Consider the following 16,795-nt stretch of genomic DNA (forward strand, 5'->3'; position numbering starts at 1 on the left):
TCATATCTGGAGAATAAAATTAAGGGATAAGAAAAGATTATACTAGGAGAAGAAGAAAGGGAGAAGTAGAACAGGGTAAATTATCTCACAAAAATCAGAAAAGGCCCTTACAGTGGAGGGGAAACAGGGGAAGGTGAGAGGGAATGAATGAATCTTATTCTCATAGGATTTGGCTTAAGGAGGGAATAACATACTCATTCAATTGGGTATGGAAATCTGTCTTACCCTACAGGAAAACAGGGGAGAAGGGGACAAGAGAGCAGGGGATAGAGAGGGGCAATGGGAAAGGGGTTAATCAGAAGCAAATACTTCTGAGGAGGGACAAGGTCAAAAGTAAGAATAGAATAAATGGGGGGCAGGATAGGATTAAGGGAAATAGAGTTAGTTTTTCACAACATGTCTACTACGGAAGTGTTTTGCATAACTGCACATGTATAACCTATATTGAGTTGCTTGCCTTTTCAGTGAGGGTGGGTAGGGAGGGAGGAAGGGAGACAATTTGGAACCCAAAGTTTTAAAAACACACGTTTAAAAAAAAGTTTTCACATGCAACTGGGAAATAAGAAATACAGGAAATGGGGTACAGAAGTCTATCCTTCCCTACAGGATGGGAAAGGGATAAGAGATGAGGAGGGGAGAGATAGAAAGGAGGGCAGACTAGGGGAAGGGGTATTCAGAATGCATGTCATCTTGGGGTGGGGGAGGGGCAAGATGGGGTGAAAATTTGGAACTCAAAATCTTGTGGAAGTAAATGTTGAAAACTAAAAATAAATAAATTTATATAAAAAAATAAAATACTAGTCATCGCACAACATGGCTGTTGCTGTGTACAACATTCTCCTGGTTCTGCTCACTTCATTCAGCAGCAGACTATACAAGTCTTTCCAGGATTTTCTGAAGTCTGCCTGTTCATCATTTCTTATAGCACAAGGATATTCCATTACATTCATATACCACAACTTGTTCAGCCATGTGTAGTTAGTTCTTAGTAAATATTTGTGTAGTTGAACCACTCCTAGAGGATAAATGGCTCCAGAAATGCAATATTAATGACAAAGAATCAGTCATGGAAAAGATAAGTCCATTCAGACACATGAGTTTCTATAAAATTATATAGTATGGTAAAATTTTAGGTGGAGAATGGGTGGACAAATTATTTTTAATTAACATTATCGAACACAGTATAGAGCTGGTAACAGACTGCCCATCATCAGAGGACCAGCCTGAGTGTGGCCCATCACCAAGTTGGACACAGGTTGATTATTTTTTAGACACAATAACTGACAACGATTGGTGCATAGACTAAATGCACACACTGACAAAATATTAGATTTTTGAAATATGGTACCTAATAAAATAGAAGAGATGCAGGGAAAGTACTCTTTTTACCCCTGTGCCTGATGGTCCAATGTGCTCCATGTAAGAAAAAGTAAGAAAGCTTTGAATTCCAAATTGCACATGAATAACCATGAAAGATGATATAGCCTTTTCTTATCCAAGTAAATTTTTGTTTTGAGTTTATAAAGTATTGTATATTTACTACCTGAAGAGATCCTAGAGATCACCTAGTCCAACCTCCTTATTTCATGGATAAAGAAACTAAGACCCAAAGTCACAAGAGTGAAAAGTGACAAAGCTAGTAATTGAACCCAGGTCCACTGATTCCATATCCTTAGCTCTTTTCACCAAATCACACAGCCTCCAACACTACAATAATACTATACTACTTTAGACTGCTGTCCTATCAGAAATCACATCTGGCACTCTGGTAACAAATCAATGATGTAGGACTATTGTCTAGGGTAAAAATTTTGGAAACTCTGTGAAGGACATTACAAAATATTTATTTTTATGAAGTTTTCTGCCTGTCAGTGGTTCATCCTATAACACCTATGATTGTAAATAATGTCTCTTCTGAGAATTCCACTGAAACCTAGATTTATTCTACTGAGTAACAGCTTCATAACCCATTATAATCCTCTAAACAATTGAAACAACAATTTATGATATTCACACTTATTCAAGACTCCCAATAGCTAAACTCATCCATATATGGAACTACTCTTGTCCATTGCAAATGGGAGGTCACAGTGATACTCTTTTCTTTATGTCTTGAAACTTACCACAAACAAACCACAAGTAGTCAAAAGTCCTGGTTAGTCATACAATTCTATGAAAGCAAAAGAGAAAAGTCAAGCATAATTCCAAAAAGGGGAGAAAACAGGAGAATCAAGGGAAGAAATTATTTCAGAAGGAGTTAAGAGCAAAGGAAAAAAATATTCCCTAATACTAAATGATAAACTTTCTTTAACCCAGAGGCTATCATTGCCCAATTCCACTTTAATCAGCTATCCTCTATCTCCACTTACCCTCTGAATTATCAAACAGCTACAATTAGTTTATATTAAAATGCCAAACACATCTAGAGTCAACAGCTGGAATTCAGCAGTTATTGTTAATCTACCATAATTACATGCTATTATAAGTTATTTGTGCTTTTGGTATTCAGTGTAATTCTTTTACATACACACCCTAGTATGCATGACTTTTCAGTGTTCAAATGGTGGCCAAAGAATTTTCCCATTATAACACTAGAACATGTTGTATTTTTATGAAATGAACAGACATTAACCGTAGATGAAATACCAAAATACTTAAACAGAGATGCACACTGAACCAGGTTTCTACAAGGAGAATTGTTAGACCTGATGAAGTACACTGGCTATTGGCTAAACCGAAATGAAAATTTTTGCTTTTGATTAAAGTTACAGTAAGGAAAGTTGCCATTTCCCCTAAACAATTCATTTCCTGCCTCAATAAGACATTTTCTCTTCACTCCTTTATTTCAAAAATAAATAAAATCAGAATGAAAGGTCCAAAGGAAGAAAAATTACCAACATCAATGCATTGGGTACAAATTATCAAGGTAAATGTTGCTGTGAAAACAGCGCACCACTTGGCATATCTGACAGAGCTCAAGGGAAAAAAGCCCAAGAGGTCAGTGTCTAAATTCTCATGCACTCTGTAGCCATTCCAGTAAGAATAATTTGCCTGGTGAATCATAGTAATCAATAGCTCAAAGGCAGTTGTTATTTGGCACTGAGAGCACTTGGACTAGAGCTTCATTTGTCATCCAAATGACACTGTCAAGTGGTGTCTCTTGTATCCCAAAAATGCTGCTGCAAAAGATATTTTTATCTAAAGATAATTAATATTTTATTTAAAAGACATTGTTCATAGTTTAAAATAAGATAAAAGCAACAAAATGATCACTGATAACAAACAATAAAGTAGCAAGTATTCTTATCTGTATATCTCCAGACTGCTCTTGAAATTGTCTAAAAACAAACTTTATTGGCACTTACTTTTAAATTATTTCAGAGTTTGAAGAGATTCAATGGCCATCCATACCAACCCATTCATGAAAAAGAAACCTCTGTACATGCTGGAATATAATCATCTAGCCTTGGTCTAAAGTCCTCTAATGAGAAGGAATAGATTATCTCCTGAGAGAGTCCATTCTACTTTTGGACAACTCTAACGGAAAAGAAGTTATTTCCTTATATCAAGCCTGATTCAACTGGGCCCTCATTGCTATCAGGCAATCCTTCTACACCTCCCTTATCACCTTAACAGCTCTTCTAAACCTTTCCATCCCTTCTCAAATTTCTCCCCTCTCTCATCCTATCAGCTGAGAACCTTGCCTCATATTTTACAGAAAACATTGAAGTCATTTGCCATGAGGTCTCTCTTCTCCCTTTTCCCCATCTTATATCATTCAGATATGTTCAGCCACTACCTGCTCTTTCACTGCTGTCTCACATAAAGAGGTGGCCTCACTCCTTACCAAGGCTAACACCATCTGCAGATGCACAGGTGATCTCATGCCTTCATTTATTCTCTTCCTGTCTGCTGGCACCTCCCCTACTGTCTACAACTATGCTCATGTCTCCCCAGTCCAGAAACATCCCTCACTTGATCCCTCCATTCCCATTAACTATGATCCTATATTTTTTTCTGCCCTTTCTAGCATCTACAATACATGCCTTCACTTCGCCTCTCTCTCTCTCCTCTGAACCCCTTACAATCCAGATTTCAACCTCATCTTTCCATGGAAACTACTCTTTCCAAAGTTATTAATGATATTTGAATTGCCAAATCCAATGGTCATTTCTCAGTCCTCATTCTTCTTGACCTCTTGGACATTTTTAATTATCCTCTTCTCAATATTTTTTCTCTCTAGGCTTTCAACATTCTCAACATAAATTAAATAAAAAGATATAAAATGTCATAAATAAGTGGAATGATGTCTTTCATGTTCTTCTCTAAGAGAATAAAAGAATTAGGTAAATTTGTTTCATCACATATCCAAATAACAAAAAATACCATTTCATTGAATATTTACTCATACTATCCATCTTACAATGCTTATGATAAGCATAAACCAACAGACCATAAAGAAGACTATTTCAGTCAATATTTGACCACTGGCCTTTGCAAAGGATAAAGCAGTAGTGTAATTCTAAAAAGAATTACACAAGATTTTCCAGACTAAATAATATGTTTTCTATCCATTTAATTTCTCTGATATATCTTATTTGTCCAATCCCTTAGCCATTTCTGTGGGGTTTCACTGAAGATGATTAATAATGTTTTAGGTCTTGATGTAATTATGATAATACTGTCTCCAAATATAAGCATTTGGAGAATCTCACCAACCAAGTAAAATGGGTAGAATACCTTTGTATGATGTTAGCAAATACCTTAGTGGTCATGACTTCTCATTTTGTCCTTTTTTTGGTGTGAGGACTCACTGCATTAAGAAAGAATGTTATCTGAATAATTAGGTGTCATAATAGCTCCTAATTATATGCTGTTTAAAGGTTTGCAAGCACTTTACATACATTAGCTCATTTCATCCTTCCATATGCTCACTTTCACATAGATTGGGCATAAAAATTTACTTAATTATGTTGAGAATATCAATAAGGATGTGGTTCAATTGCTACAGTTCTATGTCAGCTAGACTATTGGACAATGATCACACTTTAAGAGTAGAAATAATTAATGTTTTTAAACAATCTAACAACTATGTACTTTTCATCATCCCTACCCATTTTCTAGTACTTCAAAAATGGAAGAGGATCACAAAGGATGAAGGACCAAATTGTATTTTTAGCTATTTTATGTGTTATCATGGGCAAAAACCTCATTACAAGTGTAAAAGTATTGCAGGTACAAGGTTCTCATTTACCTAGGCTGATCCTGTAGCAGCAGGCACTGGGTCTGTTACTTGGCTATATGATAAGCTTTGGTTGAACTTGCTAGATCTTAGGATCTCCTCACATATCTTTTGAGAACAGCATATTATCCTAACATCATTATGAAGCATCAGAGTAGGACTTTAGTAGAGACTATACAAATACTCTTGCAGTTTATGTCAGCCTCACATTTATTAAAATCAGCTTCAATAAATCAAACTGCCCTAGAAAAAAATTCCTGGACATGGTTTTCAACATTAATTCAATGAATTTTGATTGAAAATCTGAAACTGAATAACATCCATTTAACATAATTATTCCTTGAATTAATTGTGCCCTGAATATTTTAAAGCATATATAGTAGAAACTATGTGAGAGTATCATATGGGTTTATATTAATTTACAATTCCCTGAATCAGAATGAAAAATCATTTTCACAAGCAGCTGGGAATAATAAGGGTCTTATGGTTGTGTGCAGGGGGGGTGGGATGTTAAAAAGAATTGGAATTCCATTTTAAACCTTTAAACATTTGGGGTTTTTTTAATATAAGCTGATACCATGAAGTGGCAGATTGATGGCAAGACAATGATTTGGGACATATTAATAATACAACCGTACACAAGTATAGAATTATTTTTGATGCCCAACTATAACTACTGTTTATGCACTCATCTGACTCAAAAGCAGTATGTAATCATAGCCACAATTCTCCATGTCTCATAACTTTTAAAAATACTTTAAACATTTCTCAATTACATTTTTAACATTCATTTTTTTAAATTTTGAATTCCAAATCTCTCCCTCTAACCCCTCTCCAACCTCTTCAGAAAGCAAGGGATATATCAATCATACATGTAAAGTCATATAAAATGTATTTCCATATTAGTCATGTTGCAAAAGAAAATGCATCTTAAAAAACAAGAAAAATATAGAAAGTGAAAAAAGTATGCTTCAGTCTGCACTCAGAGTTCATCAGTTCTCTTTCTTTGGAGAGTAAAAGCATTTTTCATCGTGGGTACTTTGAAACTATCTTGGATCACTGTCTTTTTTTTTAAACTTTTAAAAATTTGTTTCTTAATTTTTAGGCAATTGGGGTTAAGTAACTTGCGCAGGGTCACACAGCTAGTAAGTGTCAAGCGCTTGGTCTGAGGCCAGATTTGAATTCAGGTCCTGACTTCAGGGGCGGTGCTCTATCCACTGCACCACCTAGAGTCCCTGATCATTGTTTTGATCAGGGTATCTAAGTCTTTCACAGTTAATTATTGTTACAATATTGCTCTTGCTGTGTACAATGTTGTCTTGGTTTTGCTCACTTCACTTTGCATTGGTGCACATAAGACTTGCCAGTTTTTTCTGAAACCATCTTGCTCATCATTTCTTATAACACAACAATATTCCATCACAATTATTTACCACAACACAATCATTCCTCAACTGATGAGCATTCCCTCAATTTCTAATTCTTTGTCACCACCAAAAGAGCTGTTACAAATATGTTTATACAAATAGGTCTTTTCCCCTTTTCTCTGATCTCCAGGATACAGATCTGGTAGTGGTATTGCTGTAACTAAAGATATGGATAGTTTTATAGCCTTTTGAGTGTCATTCCAAATTGTTCTCCAGAACGGTTGGACCAGTTCACAATTCCACAAGCAGTGCATTATCATCCCTATATTTCCACATCACCTACAGCATTTGTCCTTTTCCTTTTCTGTCATGTAAGCCAATCTGTTAGGTGTGAAGTAGTACCTCAGAGTTGTTTTAATTTGCACTTCTCTAATCAATAGTGATTTAGAGTATTTTTATGTGACTATTGATAGTTTTGACTTCTGAAAAATTGCCTGTTCATATCCTTTGCATGTCTCAAAACTTTTTTTCAAAAAGGATACCTCATCACCTCATACTTAAATACATTTTTTCTTCTCATAAGGGAATATTTATCATCTCTTCACAAGAACTGTAAAAGAGCAATAGGTCCAAGATCGTGTTGGACCATATATGAGCCCTGTCTTGTACTAAAAAAAAAAAAACTCCATTTGGGGTGTTAGTTCATAGTTCTGAATTTGAAGCCTCCATTTAGAATTTGAAAAGTATATAGAAAAGTCCACCTGGATGTATTTTCACAGTAATATGGGCCAGAAGCATTCCTTAAGGAAGGCAGCTAATTACACCAACCTGCATTCTGCAAGGGCTGAGCAATGCTCTCCTTCACCAAACAAAGAACAGAAACCAATCCTCTCACTTCACTGATCTAATTCCAGTTTTCAAGCACCCTGGCTTGAAAGAGCAACTCACTATGCCAATCCACTTCCTAGTTTCTTCACCTTTCTCCTCCAATCCTTTCTCAAATGGAATAAAGCAAATTTGTGGCTATTTAATGCATTTTATCCCTCCTGACTCACTGCAACTGCTAGGCACTGCCTAGATTGTACTGTGACCAGGATGTCATCTTCAGCCACTGGCTAATCATACTCATTTCATTTAGAAAAAAATCTTCATTGTGTCACACTAGGAAACCAAACAGTTCTCTAACATGGTATTTAGACATTTCTTCCATCTGATAAAATGTGAACTGGCAAAAATATTCATGGAGGAAATAGTCTTTAATGTGTGCTTTAAAAAATTTTTCTGGCACTATGAAAGTTGAGTCATATTGGAAAGCACAGTTGTATCCTTTTGTTTCTTCTCTGTCTTTTGACAACAAATGGCCATTGCTGCTGAAAAACATGCAACATGTGTTGATGTATACAGAGGGGAAACGCAAAGGAGAAATAGCCCATGTTCACTTTAAGTGTAGAAAACTGTGAATTCTAAATTCCTTTCCATCAAATGCCAGTAGAAACACTTGATAAATGGGCCCTAAGAGAGCACTTCTTGTTGCCTTAAGATGGAATGACTTGCAGGCATATGACACTCCATCAATACAGAAAGCTGGCAGATTGAAAGGCGGGAAGGACGATCACTGATAGCATGCATCTGCTTACTAATAGCAATAGTGCTCCAATCCTTTTCTCATTCATCGCCTACAGAAACTACTCCACGGAGAGGCTCTCCCTCAACAGATGGTCCCAGGCTAAGGTGTAATCAGGAGCAGCTTGCTAAATTTACCCAAAACAAATAGAATTACAGGCTTTTGCCCAAGTCTGAAACTGAACTGAGAACTTGGGTGGTAAAGCTAAAATGGAAGATAACTCAAAATGCATCTCAGTGTGTTGGAAAAGAACTGTCATAAGAAATACTGTTGTGCTGAATTTCTTTATTTACTACCATGTCACCCATCTATTTGCAATCATCTCCTTTGCTCACAAATACTAACAGTTTTCTGAATTGATGAGAATTGTCACCTGTTAATAAACTCATTTACCTTTTATCAGGGAATTTCCCTGATAAAATACTTTACTCTGATGTTTTAATACAAATTTTGTCCTTTTATAATCATTGCCTTATTTCTACTTGAAAATGTTAACAATCTATCAATTCTATTTTCATTAAGAATATTAAAAAGTCTACTAAAATCAAATATATTATGTAAAGGATGATTACTATCCTATAAAACTAGGGATATATAAGCATAAATGTGACAGATTAAACCAATATACCTAAAAAGATGGTTACAACTAAGGGAACTAGAATAGAAATAAGATAATAGAATATAGAGTCATAAATGCTGCATACTTTGGATGATTCATTCAGCTTTTTTGGTTTGTTTCAGTTTCTCTCATTTGTAAATTCAGCATAACAACCTAATGTACCTTCCATCTCTTGATCTATGATTCCTTCCTATGATCTTGCCAAGGCATATGGGGAAATATACAAATTAAGTACATTGAGTAGATGAAAGTAAAAGTGTTAAGTAAAATTCTGAACCACTGGCACATATCATCTATCCTAGGAAGCACATAGAATGAGAAACTAACCAAGAATAATTGCTATTCTTTAAATCAGCCAGCAAAAATTTATTGAATAAGTAAATGTGACCTACTTTCAAGGACTTACAACTTAGGGTGGGAGACAAAACAAAACTCTAATATCAACTAGAGTGTAGTACTGAAAGGACAAGAATAAGCAAAACATTAAGAGAGGATCTTAATAATTTATTTCAAAACATTTGAAAAACAAAGCTCATAATGGAAAACCTACCATATCATTCATAGAATGGTGCCACTATAATTTTTTATGGATATTATTCACACACAGCTTCAATGCAATATTGTGTATAAAAAAAATGTTTCTTTTCTGTGTCTTTTATGCAAAGTGTTCTGAAGAACAAACATGATGCTAACAGCAAAAGACAAGCACAGCAAACTTAATATAGAGGAAAGAGCCTAGAAGGAGAAAATAAAACTCAGTTGTGATTTCAAGCCAAGGCAACTATTATTATTATAGATAAGATATGCTAGGTAACATTCATGTTTATCCAGTGTTCATGAAGTAACTTATATGTGCATACATACATTCCTACACACACAGAAAGAGATGCACATTTACATACACATGTATGAAGGAGTAAAAGACAATGTACAAATGAGAATTTCTAGTTTAGAAACTAAAGTTTGAAAAGAGTAAGGGCTATATATTGTATCTCTTTTCTCCTTTCCAAAGTTGTATGCTTTTAATTGGAAAGGTAAATAGGTACCTACTGTTAAAATGTGAGAATGTAAGGAATACTGTGTGCCACATCCCCCATGAAACAAATCTGCCATTACTGCCTGGGGAAAATGCTGCATCCAAGATTTAGGCAGCTGGAAATCACAGCAGACAGTGGTGCAGATCATTAATTGAAGAATTAGAAAAATTTCCCCTAGTGTGAAAAAATGAGCCCAGCACGTCACCCACACAAATATAAAAAAAAATTGTACTCACAAAAGAATATACTATATCATTGGAAAAATTACACTTTTATAACCTAATACTTGAAATGCCTAAATTACTAAGTGGACTTAATATGCAAACATTTATTGAGAACTGACTGTCTACAAGGCTCTGTGCTATGCATTGTCGAAAGTGCAAGAGATGTAAGAAACGGGTCCCATCCTCAAGTGGCTTACAATACAGTTAGGGAGCTATGACATAGGGTTTTTTTTAAACCCTAACAAAATAAGGTGGCAAATGGAAATGTCATATGGGAATTAGGGATAGAGCTGCAGCAAAATTCCAGTAAAGAAACTATAGGCTATAACGGAAAGAAGAAATAGGGCATGAATTGTATCTCAGAAGATTAGTAGGATTCACATAAGGCAATAAGAGAGAGAAGAATATGTCATGAAGAAAAGCATGAACAGAAGCACAGAGGAGATAATATGCTAGACGTTTAAGCTTGGCTGGAGGTAAGGTTGGAGAAAGGTCAGGGCCAAATTGCAGAGTTTTGAAAAACAACCTAAGCAATTAAGACTTTACAGCATAGGCAAAAGGTAAACATTGCAAAAATTTTAGCAAAGCAATTGCAAAATAAAATCAGTATTATCTACCTATGATGAGTATCACTCAAAGAAAAAAATCGCTGTAAAATAATCAGCAAACAAAAAAAGGCCATTTTAATCTAAAGTGAGACAAATTAGAGAAATGAAAAAGTACGTACAATCAATTGAATGTCTTTTCAGAGCATGAGGTGGGAAGGTATCAAAAAAACAGCTCTGTGTAAACACTTATAATCACTCTCATGTAACATTCCATTCGCATTGGAACTTTGGATACAAGGCTCAAAATTAGACTAATAAAAAACAAATCCCCTAACAATGAGTGTTCCACAGAGCTCTGTCCTCTTCTCTCCTCCCAATATAGTACTTCATTTGGTGATCTCATCACTTCCATGGATTTACTTATCTCTGTGCTGGTGATTCTCAAACTCATTTATTAACTTCTCTGCTGATCTATCTTACATCTTCAACTGTCTTTCTGACATATTGAACTGGCTATCCAGTAGTAGACCTCTTAAACACAACATGTCCAGTGCTGAATTTATTATTCCCCCCTAAAACTTCCCATCTTCCAAAATCCCCCCTAAAACTTCCCATCTTCCAAACTACCCTATTACTATAAAGGTAACCAATATTCTTCCCAGTCCTCCAGTCTCACAACCCAGCCTTCTGTAGAATTCACCTTTGCAATATCTGTCAAATGTGACCCCTTCTGTCTTCTTGATACTGCCACCACATTGTTTCAGGCCCTGATAATGATGATGATAGCCTTTATGTAATACCTACTGTATGCCAGGCACTATGCTAGGCAATTTACAAATATTATCTCATTTGATCCTCACAACTCTAGGAGGTAGGTGCTATTATTATCTCCATTTGAGAGTTGAGGAAACTGAAGCAAAGCAAGGTTAAGTGACTTGCCCCCAGTTAGTAAGTGTTTGAGGTAGAATTTGCCTGCTCCATGGCACCACCTAGCAGTCTCATCATCTTACACCTGAACTTTTGCAATTGCCTGCTGATTACTCTGTCTGCCACAAGTCTCTCCCAGCTCTGAAACATTCTTCATTCAATTGATTTTCCTAAAGTGCAGGTCTGACAATCAATCTCTCTCTCTCTCTCTCTCTCTCTCTCTCTCTCACACACACACACACACACACACACACACACACCACACACACACACACACACACACACACACACACACACACACACACACCCCTGTTAATAAACTCCAGTAGCTCCCTATCACCTCTAGGATCAAATATAAAATTCTGTTAGGCATCTTTCTGGTCCTTGACATGTTCTCAATTTAGTGACATTGGCCTCCTTGCCATTCCATGAACAACACACTCCATCTCTCAGGTCCTGTCATTTTCTGCATAGGTACTCCATGCCTGAAATGCTCTCCCACCTCATCTCTGCCTCTGGACTTCCTGGCTTCCTCCCCATAACAAATAAAATCCTACCTTTCAAAAGAAGTCTTTCCCAATTCTTCCTAATACTAGTGCTTTCCCTCTGTTAATTACTTCCTATTTGTTTTATATATTATGTAACTTGTTTGTACATATTTTTGCTTGTTGTCTCCCATTAGACTGTGAGCTCTTCAAGGACAAGGACTGTATTTTGGTTTTCTTTGTATTCTCAGTGATAGTGCCTTGAACATAGTAGGCACTTTGTAAATACTAAGTAAACCAAAGCAAAAATCTTTTAAATACAAACAAATTATAGTGAATATAAAAAGCTAAGAGGAAAGTAAGCATTATAAACAACGATTTGGTGAATTTACTTTTTCTTGTAAACTTAATTATCAACAAATTTTGGTATGCAAAGAACAAGAAAGAAGATTATCTGAGAAACTGCACTTGGGTACAATCTGTCTTTTAAGAAATACACGTATATACTTATGTGCAAACATGTGTGTGTATATATATGCACATACAATTTAACAAGGCATTAATAAAACTGCTCTGTCTCCAGCTCTTTTTGCTTTCTTCTGTGTATGTATATGTGTATATAAATATACATATATATGTGTGTATATACATATATACACTTATCTATATATTAGATGTTTTTTGTTTTGTTGGATTACTACCTTTCTTATTTGCTATTATACTTTTTGAAATTTTAATGTTTTACTTATATCTTCTGCTTTTAAAAGCATTGATTTCCAAATACATACCTCTCCTCTCATTCCAAATATGCTATCCCTTGGTTTATAACAAAAATTTTAAAAGAAAGAGAAAAAAGTTAGTTCTATAAAACTCACCAGTCTGTGACTGACTATACATAATTACGTCAATATTCTCCTTCTCAGCAATGAACAGAAAGAGCTATCCTTTCTCCACTCTTCTTCAGTGCCAATCTGAGTCTTTATAATTGTGTAGTAGTCAATTTCACTTTTTAATTTTTGTTCTCTCTTTACAATGTTGTAGTCATTGACTATATTGTTTCCCCTGTTATGTATAATTCATTTTGCATCAATTCATATACATCTTCCCAGATTCTCTGAATTCCTCATTTTAGTCGTTTCTTATGGAGTAATGATATTTCTTATATTTCATAAACCATGCTTTGTTTAGCCATTTCCCCAACTAGCAAGAATATGCTTTATTTCTAGTCTTTGCTTCCAAAAAAAAAGTTCTGCTATGGATATTTTGATACATGTAGAACCTTTGTGTCTTTGATGTGCTTGGAGTATGTGCCTAGTATGGGATCTCTGGGAAAAAAGTATGGGTATTTTTGTCATTTTCTTGGGCAAAATTCCAAACTTCTTTTCAGAATGGTTGGATCAATTCATAGCTCCACCAACAGTGTATTCATGTGCCTTTTTGAATGCCTCTACTTTTAAAACTTTGGGCAAGAATTAACCTAGTTCTGGATCAAAAAAGAGGTGGTAGAGAAGACAGAAGGAGGGAAAAGAGAAGGCAGAGAGGAGGAAGAGGAAGAGGAAGAGGTGGGAGGAGGGGAGAAAGAGGAGAAAAAGAACTGTCCTGTTCAATAGCTCTTTCCCAAATACTTAACAACAAAACCTTGCCATATTCTACTACCATTTTAGGAATGTAATGGGGCCCTCTGTACAACATGCAGCTATTCATTGCTTGCTTCCAGTAGACCATGTGAGACTGGGGACCACATAACGTTCAGCCATGCATGACTCATTACTGAGAGTTCCCAAATTGGATGCTGAGTCAGAAGAGTTGATGACAGGAGGTGTGATAGTTGGTAAAAGAAGAGCTTGAACTGCATTGGATTTGTATCAAAGCCTCAGGATACCTTTGCCTGCTGGCAACATTTAATTCCTTTAGCATCAACCTTGTAAAGATTGAAAGATCTGTGGTATGGGCAGTTGTCTTTTTTTCCCTGGCACCCAAGCAAGCGGAAACAGAGAAAGGGCTGGTGCCCAGAGAGATGCCAGCATCAGAACTACGCAGTCAAAAAGAGACATGGCCAGGTTCTTTTTGGTCCCAGCAGCAGGAGGAAGATGATGAAGGGGACATCTTTGGTTGGTAAGTGCCGGAATAAGATGCACACTTTATGCCGTCATCATGGCTCTAAGGCATACCATCTTCAGAAGTCAACATGTGGCAAATGTGGATATCCTGCTAAACACAAGAGAAAGTATAATTGGAGCACTAGTGTTACAGTGCTCAGACCGGAATAGAGCTCTGCATTCTCTTGTCTGTACTGAATTATCATACAAGGCCTTGAAGATGCAGTGTCATAAATCTCGAAGAAGGGAGGAATGAGGTGGAGGAGGAAAAGAAAAGAGGGGGCTAACCCTGCAAGGAGAAGGTCAGCTCCTGAACCCAGGTGATCTAGGTCGAAGCCAAGCAAGGTCAACCAACCCAACCAAAAGGGTAGTGGGAGAACAGCCTGGCCCTGGCACATAATCTCATTTTAGGAATTAAGACTAAGGAGATGTGCAAACTGAAAAAGACACTAAGCACTATATAGAATTATTGTAGTTCCATAGTTTCTCTAAAACTAAAATGAGAAGAGAGTAATGCAAGCGTGTATTGGAGCCAGCTTGCATTGGCTCAAAAGAGCCAATTATCAGATTTTCAGTGTGAGTATTTATATGTCAGAATTCAGTGGATGATACAAACCAGGGCTTCATTTTTTTTTCTTTTCTGGACTTAAGAACGTAATGGGGGAAATGTCATTAGTGGATGTTAAATTTAAAGTATGATGTTCATACTTTTTTCCGGAGATAGAGCTGTTAAACATTTAGAAGAACACCCCCAGAGCCAAAACAACTACAAGTAAAGAACTAAAAGGAAAAAGAAAAGGATTTTCCACAAAGACTACCTTAATACATAGGGAAAAAAATGAAGAGATAAGGAAGAAGAAAAAGAGCTCTGGAAGAAAGATATGGAAAGATAATAAATAGAATAGAACAAAAAGTGGTTAACCTTGCTCAATTAACAAACTCCCTGAAAAATGGAATATACCAAAAAGAAATCACGGAATTCATGAGACAAGAAATAACAGAAGAAACTTCAAAAATAGAATAAAATGGAAGGTATCTGCTATCAAAGGCAAGTAGACTAGAAAACAGACCATATATGTAACATTTAAAATCATCAGACTTCCTGAAAACCAAGATAAAAATATTCCTGGCTATTATATTTCAAAAAATTATAAGCAAAAATTTCCCAAACAGATTATAACTTGAATAGCAAAATGAAAATAGAAAGAATGTACCAATCATCTCTTGAAAGAAACTGCAAGAGTTCCAAATATGTCATAGCCAAACTCCTTAGCTTCTATATCAAAGAAAAAATTCTATAAGCAGACAGAAAGGAGTTAAATACCAAGGAACAACAGACAGGGTTGCATAAAACCTCACAGATTCTATCAAAATAAATTCCATTGTTTAGAATGCAATATTCGACAGGAAGAACATATGGCTTGCAAGCAAGAACTTACCCTAAAAAGATGACTATAATCTTACACTGAAAAATATGGACCTTATAATGGAACATAAGATTTTCAAGCATTTATAATGAAAAGAACAGAGCTGAATAAGTATTTTGAAATGCAAACATAAAAGTGCAGAGAAACCTAAAAATTTAAACTTATTTGAGCAACTGGAAGGGAATATATAATGATGATGATGATGATGCAGTGCTAAAATACTAATACAGGAAGAAGAAATGTGTACTTTAAGAACCTTTTGACCCAGCAATACCACTTCTAGATCTGTATCCCAAAGAAATTATAAAAACTGGAAAAGGACCCACATGTACAAAAATATTTAGTAGCTCTTTTTGTGGTGGCCAAGAATTGGTCCTTGAGGGGATACTCATCAACTGGGGAACAGCTAAACAAGCTGTGGTATATGAATATGGTATATAGAATAAGCATCTACCTTAGAAGAATTGAATGCAATGGAATACTATTGTGCCATAAGAAATGATGAACAAGCAGACTTCAGAAAAACCTGGAAAGACTTTTATGAACTCATGCTGAGTGAAGTGAGGAGAACACTGTAGAAAGTAATAGCAACACTGTGCGGTTACTGACTTTGATAGAGCTAAGTCTATCAAACTATCTAGTTAAGCTCTTCTCAGCAATGCAAAGATCTAAGACAACTCCAAAAAGCTCATGATGGAAAAAGTATACACATCCAGAGAAAGAACTATGCAGAAGGAAGCATACTATTTGCTCTCCATTTCTATTGTTGTTTTGTTTTCATTCTTCTTTCTTGTGGTTCCTCCCATTGGTTCTAATTCTTCTTTACATCATGACTAATGTGAAAATATTCTTAATATGAATGTGTAAGTAGAGCCTATATCAGACTGCACGCTGTCTTGAGGAGGGGGAAGGAGAGAGAGGAAGAGAAAATTTAAAACTCAAAATCTTATGGAAGTGAACGTTGAAAACTAAAAATTAATAAGTAAATTTTTTTAAAAAAATAACCTTATACCTTCAAAGGGTATTAAGGAAGTTTTAAAAAAGAAAGAAAGAAAAACAAAGTATCTAAGAGAGGATTGGTTCTGTTCTGAAGGTTTAAAGAGGGAAAGAGAAAGTAAAAGGAAGACATGGGTGTCTTCCCTTTAATATTTCTTATAATTGTTGTGAGATGAAGCATTAACAAATATGGATGAAGA

The 16,795-nt window shown here is 35.7% G+C and overlaps 1 protein-coding gene across 2 annotated transcripts in view; it reads right to left on the reverse strand.

Moving 5' to 3' along the window:
* The window catches only part of EFNA5 (ephrin A5), a 339,036-nt gene that overhangs the window by 142,915 nt on the left and 179,326 nt on the right, over positions 1-16,795 (reverse strand). The window lies entirely within an intron of this gene.

The sequence above is a fragment of the Phascolarctos cinereus genome, unplaced genomic scaffold, assembly GCF_003287225.1.
Source record: "Phascolarctos cinereus isolate Bilbo 61053 unplaced genomic scaffold, phaCin_HiC Scaffold_4;HRSCAF=312, whole genome shotgun sequence".
In the NCBI taxonomy this organism is placed as follows: domain Eukaryota; kingdom Metazoa; phylum Chordata; class Mammalia; order Diprotodontia; family Phascolarctidae; genus Phascolarctos; species Phascolarctos cinereus.